Below are 8,751 nucleotides of genomic sequence, written 5' to 3'. Positions count from 1 at the left end.
AGCCCAGCCGACTCCGTGCCTGTTTTTTCCAAGAGGCAAACTAGAGGGGTGTGGGAAAATGACGGGTTTTGGTGGATGAGGGTGGGGAAAGCAAATTGCAGGAAACTGGTGGAGGCAGAGGAGGAACCGAGCCCATCCCTGCGCTACTGCCAGAGCCGGGACTGCTCCTGCGCCCGGCACAACGCAGCAAGGCCCCCATGGACTTCACAAAAAATCCACAGTTTTTCAACCTTTTGTAGCAAGCACTGCGGAATTGCTCCTTTGGGAAAATGCCTTCCCAAAAAGGAGGTTTTCCAGCCGGGCAAAGGGCCAGTGGCCGGCCGGAGCAGGAGGAAGGTGGCCCCGGCCAGGAGCCCGGGCAAGGCAATGCTACCTTCCAGCAGCCTCCCCGGGGACCTGAGGGCACCCATGGAGCTGCTCAGTGGCTTTGGCACTTTTTTGTTGCTTTGGGGCATTTTTGAGCCAGTTAACCCCTTTCTGAGGCACAGCTTCACCTGATAAACCAAACACTCACAGAAATCTCCTGCTAAAGGCACTGATTGAGCCCTTACCTCCCTCCACCTCCTGAAATGTCATTTTAATGCAACAGGGAAAGTTTCCACCTAATTTTAAACCTCCTTTTTGCCCTCCCTCCATCCCTCCCTCCCCTGCTACGGGAAGCGGGGAGAGCTCATGCAGATATTTTGACCTCAGGAAAGGGAGAAATAAAATCCTGAAATGCAAAATAACTCTGGAGAAAGAGAAATCCTCCCCCGCCCCCCCCCAAAAACCCCTCCAAGCATGAAACCACAGGAAGGTGCAGCCTGTGCCAGGGGAGGGGGAACCGCTGCCGATGGACGGGAAGGAGAGAATGAACCCAAAGCTGGCGGGAGCCGTGCAGGGAGGATTGGGGGGCACAGGGGAGGGCCCCGGGCTGTGCCAGGGCTTGTCATTGCCTGGATAGGGGACATCCCTGTGCAGCAAGGAGACCCTGACAGAGCCCCCGAAAGGAGGGAAAGCAGCAAAACCTCCCTAAAGCCAACTCATCGCCATCCCTGTCCCCACGCAGGGGGGGACGACTTGGGAGGGAGAAGCGCTGGCAGCCCCCAGCAAGCACCGTCTCCTTTCAACCTTCACCTGCCGCCACCAAGCATCACCCTCCTCTTCTTCATCAACCCTCACCCATGCCTCAGACAGCAACAGTTGCGGGCCGGGGGCTGCGGGCCGGGGTGATGGCGAGGGCCCCGCACACACACGCACCAAAACGCAGCTTAAAAAGGTCAAATATGGATTAACCAAAAATAAACGCCAAGTGTCCTAGTGTCCTGCCTGCCGCTGGGTTACGCAAGGCGGGGGGGGCACAGGGCTGGTGGCACCTAGGGAGGTCTCGTCTCTTTTTCCTGCCTCCCGCCCCCCCAAAAAGCCCAAACCCAGCACAGCGCCCGGAATTAAGGCTCAGTCCTTGAGGGGATGCCCTGCCCGGGACAGGGAGCGGGAGCTCTCAGGGATAGGGATGCAGGGGGATACTGGGGCAGAGGGAAATGGCCAGGGCAACACCCCCCCCCCCAAAAAAAAAACCCCAACCCACCCCACCCCTAAAAGTTGGTGCCGGTGCGGCGGCAGAGCCCGTTGGGGTGCCGGTTGCCCCCAGCCCGCCCGGTACTCACGGGACCGCCGCTGCCCGGTGCCTACATGCCCCGCGGCTCCAGCGGGGCTGCGCGTCCCACCGGGGGCTCGGCTCTTCCCAGCCCTCTCCTCCTGCGGGACAGCCGCCGGGGGCAGGATCGGGCCCCGCCGCGGCTGGCAGGGGCGTCCGGCGGCCGCCGTCGGTCCCGGCTCGTCCTTGGCGGCGGCGGCGGCGGCTCTGCAGCGGCGGCTGGAGGCAGGCACGGGAGCGGAGGAAGGAGGGAGCGGAGCGGGTGTGCACGGGGGGGGCCCGCTGGCAGCAGGTGTCTCGGCGGCCGCCGGGCCCCGGCAGCCATCGCCCCCCCCGGCCCCGGCCCCGGCCCCGCGGGGCTGCCCGGGCGGGACGGCCGGCAGGAGCCGGGCTGGGGGCGGTGGGGGAAGGACGGGCCGTGTGTCCTCCCGTCTCGCCGCACCGTCGGGGCTGGCGGCCAGCGGCGGGAAGGGGGCACGGAGGCGGGCAGGTTTGGGCGGGGGAGGCTCGCCCGCCCCCCCTCGCACCCGCGGCTCCGGCGCTGGGGAGGGCGGGGGGGGTAAGAAAAGACCCTCCCTCCCTCCGTCCCCTTCCCCGGGAGGGGAAACCCACCGCAAAATGGCACAAGCCCTTACAACATCCCCTCGCCGGGCACTGCCCGCCCAGCGGGGAGCTGGAGGGGTGCAAGTGGCTGCGGCTGGACCACCCCCCCCAAATATCCTCCAGCCCTTTGCTAACTGAACTGGTGGGGCCTGGCCGGCTGCCCACTCCGGGTGCCCCCCAGCCGGCGCAGGGCAGCCCCAGGGTCCCGGTCGCTCACCGGGAGGAGGGGGTGACACAGAGCAAAGCCCCCCCAGGCAGCGGCCTCCTCCAGCTGTCGCCAGGGCCAGCATTAAAGCATCAGCTGATCCCACGGCGCTGGTTTAGAGCACTCCAGACTGGGGGGGCAGAGGGGGGAGATCCAGCAAAGGACGCGGGGAGGTGAGCCTGCTGGGGTCCCCTTGCCCCCAGCCGGGTGCCCAGTCTGTCCCAAAACCAGCCCATGCTCTGCAGCAGCCGGGCTGTGGGCAGAGGGACCATGGCTCCTGGCAGGGGCTAGAGCCCAATTCAGGCTCCGCCACGGGGGCAGCTGCTCCAAAACCTCGCCGTGCACCAGCTCAGAGCCACCAAAATGCCCAGCATGGCCCTGAGAGCATCCGCCCGCCTCTGCCGGTGCGGGGTGCCAGCAGCGCCCGTGCCCAGGCGCTGCCCTCCTGCCTTCCCCAGGTGCAGGTGCCTGGCTCAGGGACATGGCCACCCAAAAACAAGTCTGCTGGGTGGCTGCCACCCAACCTGGCACCGCAGCCACCTGCAACAGCACCGACCCCCCTTCCCTGTGGCTGCCGGGGCCTGGAAAGGCCATTTCCAGAGAGGCTTCAACCTGCCTAAAAACCTGCTGCCTGCGGTTAACAAGGAGCTGCCTGAGGCAGGACCTCCCCATGCTGTCCCTGTCCCCAGGGCAGCCTGGTCACCAGCTGCCGGGGCCGCGGACGCCCTCGAGGCACCTTGGGGTTGCAAGAGATGCCAAAAATGAAGGAAAGAGAAAATGCATTTTGGGCTCCAGTTTAATCCCTGTAAAAGCAGCACCCGCTCTCTCTGCAGGAGAGCTCGGCCAAATCTCCGAGGCCGCTGCAGTTGGGGGGGCTTGGGGTGGTGGGGGACGGAGGGCCTTGTGTCCCTCTCTTGGCTACCCACCAGCTGCATCCTTCCCTCCCCAGCCTCAGGCAGCCCCAGCTGCCCACCGCTGCCTGATTCTGGCAGCACTGCCTCTCTCTTGCCCGAGGAGAGGAGATTTAAGGGTTAGCAACAGGTCCTCTCTGTCTCAAATCCTTTTCCCAGGACAACAAAGGGGTGGCTCTTGGGTTTAACATTGAAAGACGGGGTGGCTGTGTTTAACCCCTTCTGCTGCCTTCATGGTCGGGTGTGACTGGGCCCGGGGGACCAGTTTTCCAGGGCCTGGTCCCTCGGGGCTGGCACAGAACCTCTGAGCCGATCCCGTGCCCTCAGTAACACCCCCGGCAGCTCAGGACCCTCATTTACCCCTCCTGGGACTGGCTGCTCCCTGGGCTGGATCCCTTGAAGGGTCTCAGCTCACACCTATTTCAGCCCTGGTGATGTTTCATGGGCAAAATATTTCCCAGAAGAGCTGCCAGCACCCAGGCGGGACAAGGGGGGCAACAGCAATCCCCCCCAGGGCAATACCCAGCTCCCCCATCTCACCCTGTGACCCTCCAGCATCTCCATCCCCTGGGACATTTACCCCCATCACAGCCCAAACCCCACACGTGGGACATAAGGAAAGACCCAGGCACAGCTGGGCACAGCTGGAGGGTGTCTGCAGTGGGGCCAAGCAGCAGAGGGTGAGGATGGGTGGTGACACACCCGCCGGCCCCCCCGCAGCCACGTCTCCTCTCCCATGGGAGTCAAACCCAGCTACAGGAAGAGCCAGGACACCCCCCTGAGCTAAAGACCTGGCCGGCGGCTCGCAGACGGAGCAGGCGGCTGTGCTGAGAGCTCTCCTCCAGGATCTCGGTTCTCCTGGCAAAGTCCTTCAGTGTCTTAAAAAACAAAACCCACAACTTTTTTTCTGGGGGAAAACGCAGTGATTCCCTAAATCCAACCTGCTGCTGGGTCTGGGCCACCACTCCACGATGCAGCTTACGGGAGCTGTTCTGCAATCATGACAACACCTTATTTGTGCATTTAAACAACAAAAGTCCTTTTTACATTCAGAAGAAGAGCCCTGATGATAGCTGTAAAGGTCTGGGTTGAAACAGAAGCAGCAAGGCACCCCAAGATGAAGCCCACAACCCTGGGAGGCGCAGCTGGACTGTTCCTCTTGGTTGAAAACCTTTGACTTCCCCAGCCCCTCGGTGCTGTCCTCTCTGGGGATGCCGTGCCCTCGTTGCCTGCCTTTCTGGGCCGGGTGGGGATAAGAGAGGCACGAAGCTGCCTTCCCCCTCTTCATCCTCCTTCACCCCGCAGGGTGCCTACAAGAGGGAGCTCAGGCAGCTTCTCCATCTCCCTCTTACCTTTTCCCAGTGTCTTTTCTTGAAGGAGGCTCAGAGAGCCGGTTGATAACTGCATGGTACCGCGCTCTGACAGCTCCAAATGCGCAGCCACCTCCCGCAGGGAAGAGCCCTCCGGCAGCCGGGCCGGGGGAGCGAGGGGGACGCGGGAGGACCGTGGCGGGAGGCCGATGTTCATCCAGCTCTGTGCTAACCCATCCAGGCCAAGGCCGGCGTCGGAGAAGTGCCTCGGGCTCCACACGGGCTCCTTGCGCCCCATCACAATCCCACTGGCATCTCGCATCCCAAGCTGGGGCAAAGCCCCGCACAGCACGTCCTGCCCCAGCCCCGTCTGTTCTGGCCCTCCCAGCCCCGCAGAGTCAACGGGAGCCCATCCACCCCCAGCATAAGCCCACCCCCAAGCCCTTACCCACAGCATCCACCCCCAAGGCGCACCCGCAGCCGAGGCAGCATCGCGCAGCTCGAGCCAGCATCTTCCGCATCTCCACTTCTGCAGGGCAAGCCTCTGCCATCAGCCTCCTGTTTGTAGGACAAACTCGGCAGAAGGTTTTTAACCCGAGTGCATCCTAACCCAGGACTTCGGGAAGGAGAGGAGCCGGGTCTGTGCACAGCCAGCACAAAGCCGGAGCCATCCCTGGACGGGCAGCGCGGCGGCAGGGTGACGGGGTGCCTGCATCCCGCTAACGGCATCCGACGTCAGACAGGGCAGACGTGGCACCATGCCCACAGGTCCCTCTGCCAGAGCTGAGTCTTGCAGGTGACATTTGTGACACAGGCCAGAGATTGAGCCCTGGATGTGCACCCACCCCGGTCCTGCACCCATCCCAGACCTGCTGTCAGCTGCCAGCCCCCCTTCCCCAGACTTTTGGCCAAAAACCAAGGAGGTCTGAGCCCAGCAGTTCCTGCACCTGGGCACCCACCTCGCCCTGTCCATCTGGGTCTCATTTAAGCAGCAAACATGGGTGAAGATCACCTTCCCCTCCTGCTGCCTTCGACTCCCAGGGCCACCCCTCGGACACCATTCCCACCTCCCCCGCCTGCTCTATCCCATTACGGTATTCAGGGCTTCGGTGCCGAAACAAGTGCACAGAGCTGGCAGAAAGCAGGGCCAGGAGAAAGGTGGGAGAGAGGTTTCGGGGATGGTGCTGCACACGATGCACGCACGGCCTGGATCTAGCGCAGCTCCGCTCTGCTTCCACTGCCACCACATCCTACCCTCACAGTAATTAAAGGAGCTAAAATAAATAGGGATGGTTTCATCCCTGCAGGGATAATTCCTCCTCCCGGGGCGGTGTGTGCCTGCAGGGCTGCCCCAGAGGTTGGGGATGAGGCAGCCAAAGGCAGCAGGTTGGAAATGGAAATTTCCCAGGAAGGGAAGAAATCACTTCTTTCTGGGGCGTAACCAGCCCTCACCCTCCAGCAACTTTATTTGCCTCTGTCATGTCCCTAAATAGCTCCTTGAAGCAGCTGCTGGGACTTTACATCTCCTTCACCCCTGCTCCCCTCCCAGCCTTGGGAAATGGGCTGTGATTTCCCGAGCGACTCACACAGAGTGGGGGGAAACCTCCTGCAGCCACTGCAGGGAACCCGCGGTGCTGCTGCCTGCCCCAGTGCAGCCCTCCGGCTACGGGCAGGAATTTGGGGAGCGCAGAGCCCCGTGAAGTTTGGGTTTATAAGGTCAGGAGTGGAAACCAAGAGCCTCTGGTGGGTCTGGAGCCAAGGATGTGCTTGGGGTCCTTCCAGAGAAGGGGTGACGTGCCAGGAGGGAAACGGTTCCCTGGTGCAGTGGGGCTGGCAAGCCGCTCCAGTGACCCCAGAGGTTGGTACCCCAACCCCAACCTGTTTGCCGTCGCTACCCAGGGCTGGGGCTGCATCGGGAGAGAAGAGCACACAAGGCACGAGAAGATGTGCCCGGGAGAGCAAGCGGCGAGGGGAAGGTACGCGCAGGGGCTGACGCTTGTGCTCAGCCAAAGCGCTGAAGTCAGCACTCTCCGGAGCCATCTGTTCCCGGCGAAGCCCCGGCGCAGACGGACTCGCCCAGGCTCCCGGCAGCGGATGCCGCAATTCGGTGATTCATGCAGCGAGAGGCTGGGGATGGTGTAACGCCGGACACTGCCTCTGCGGCCGCGCTAACTCCGCGGACGGGCCTGGAAAATTACATTAGCTATGCTGCGGGAAAGCTTTTTCAACCATTTTTCTGGTTGTGTGAGCTGGCTTTTAAATGGCAGCACAGCTCTTCACTGCCGGGCCGGAGACCTGACTCAAGCTGGATTTTCCCTTATTGCAGAGCACAGGTAACCTCCCGCCTCACGGGCTGTAAATGCTCGTTTGAAAAGGCCAAGTTCAGCAAGCAGCCTTAATGCAAAGCCAGCGAGAACCTCTGCACTTGCCTCCTGAGTGTGGGGAGCAATGCAGCATCGACAGGACCTTCTGGGGTGTCTCAGACCTGTTTCCTCCCTGGGTCACGCCAAGGCAGCAGCCCCAGGGCGGAGCAGAGCTCGCTGGCACAGCTCTGCAGACCAGAGAAACTGAGGCAGAGCAGCGCAAAGCGGCGACAGGAGGTTGCAAAGACCCGACTGTGCAGCGTTTACTCTGTGCAATCACCTCACACCGTGACGGGCTCTCTCTGCTCCGTACCCAGCCTGTCTGTCTTTCGGAGCAGCGCGTAAGCCACCCAGGAAAGCGTGGCGCGGGGAGCGGTGGGAAGAGCACCGTGCAGCCCTGCCCGCTGGCCTCGAGGCCATCCCTCACCAGCTGCTGATCTCCTCCAGCTTTGTGTGGTCTCATCAAAGCTAAGCTGAGCCGTAACTCATCGGAGCAGGGAAGTCCATATTAAGAGCTGGCAGCAACGACTTCAGCTTTTCAGGCCTCCTTCCAACAGCAGACGGGTGCCACTCACAGCATCGCCTCCCCGGCTCCTTACCTGCTGTGGAAAATGGCTTTAGAGCTGCTCCTCCGGCTGCTCGGGAGAGCGGAGGGAGAGGGTGGCTGCCCAACGAGGCTGCCCCGCTCGGCCCGCTGGCGGGGGGCCATACCTGGAGCAAACACCCACAAGGTTAATGGCGACCAAAAGCAGCACCCGTGTATGAATGGGGGCCTGCGAGGGTCCCCCAGCCTGCTCAGAGCCCAGGCAGGCGGCTCGGGCTTCGCAGGCAGCCGGAGACCCCAGCCACCCCCAGGGGCGCCAGGTCACCCCTCTGTTCCCACTGGGCCCCTCTCTGCTCCCCATTACCGACCTCCCAGCGCCACCTAACGACACAGTGACCGGGGATAAGGACCTTCACGGGGAAGCTGGACGCATGCCAGTCGCTGGAGAGAAGGATGGAGAGTTCGCACAGCAAGGCAGGAGGCAGCAGGACACCAGGCTGGGGCTTGGGGACACAGGCGGCAGAGGAAGGGCGAGCTGGGGCTATGGAGTGATTCACATAATCGTAACGACCCCTCCTCTGCCCATGAGGCTCCGTCCTCCATCCCTGCCCTTCACTGACCTTGATCATCCCATGGCTTTCCCACAGCCCAGCTTTAATACCAGGGCCTTGGCCAAGTTCTGGGTTGAAGAAGGACACTGGGCTCCGCAAAGACAGACACTCCCTTTAATCTGTTGTCCAAAAACTGTCCTGAAACATCACTGGTTTGGGAACAGCCGTTTGCCATGCTCAGAGCAAGCACAGAAGCCTGTATCATGGCTAGAAAAGCACACGGACATCCACACTCAAGGCAATGTGGAAGAAAACTCTGGGAAGAGCCAGCCCATCATTTCCCAATACCTGCAGATTTGACACAGCCACAACCCTTTCACCGTCATGTTTCTGGCTGGGCTATCTACCAAAACGGCTGCTCCCCACCCTGAGAGCGACCCCCTCGCCTTCACACCCCCCTTTCCAAAGCGCTTATTCGCCTCTGAACCCAGAGCTGATGTAATCTCCCGCTCAAGAGTTCAGCATTAGGACTGCATCAGCCGGGAGACGTAACGAGAGCCACATCACACAAGCAGCTGTTCGACAAAAGCTTTATTGCCTGTTTGCGTATGAGTTCCCAGTATCGCAT

The sequence above is a fragment of the Phaethon aethereus genome, assembly GCF_964289735.1.
Source record: "Phaethon aethereus genome assembly, chromosome: 18".
Classification (NCBI taxonomy): Eukaryota; Metazoa; Chordata; class Aves; order Phaethontiformes; family Phaethontidae; genus Phaethon; species Phaethon aethereus.
Note: the sequence above shows the minus strand (reverse complement) of the source record.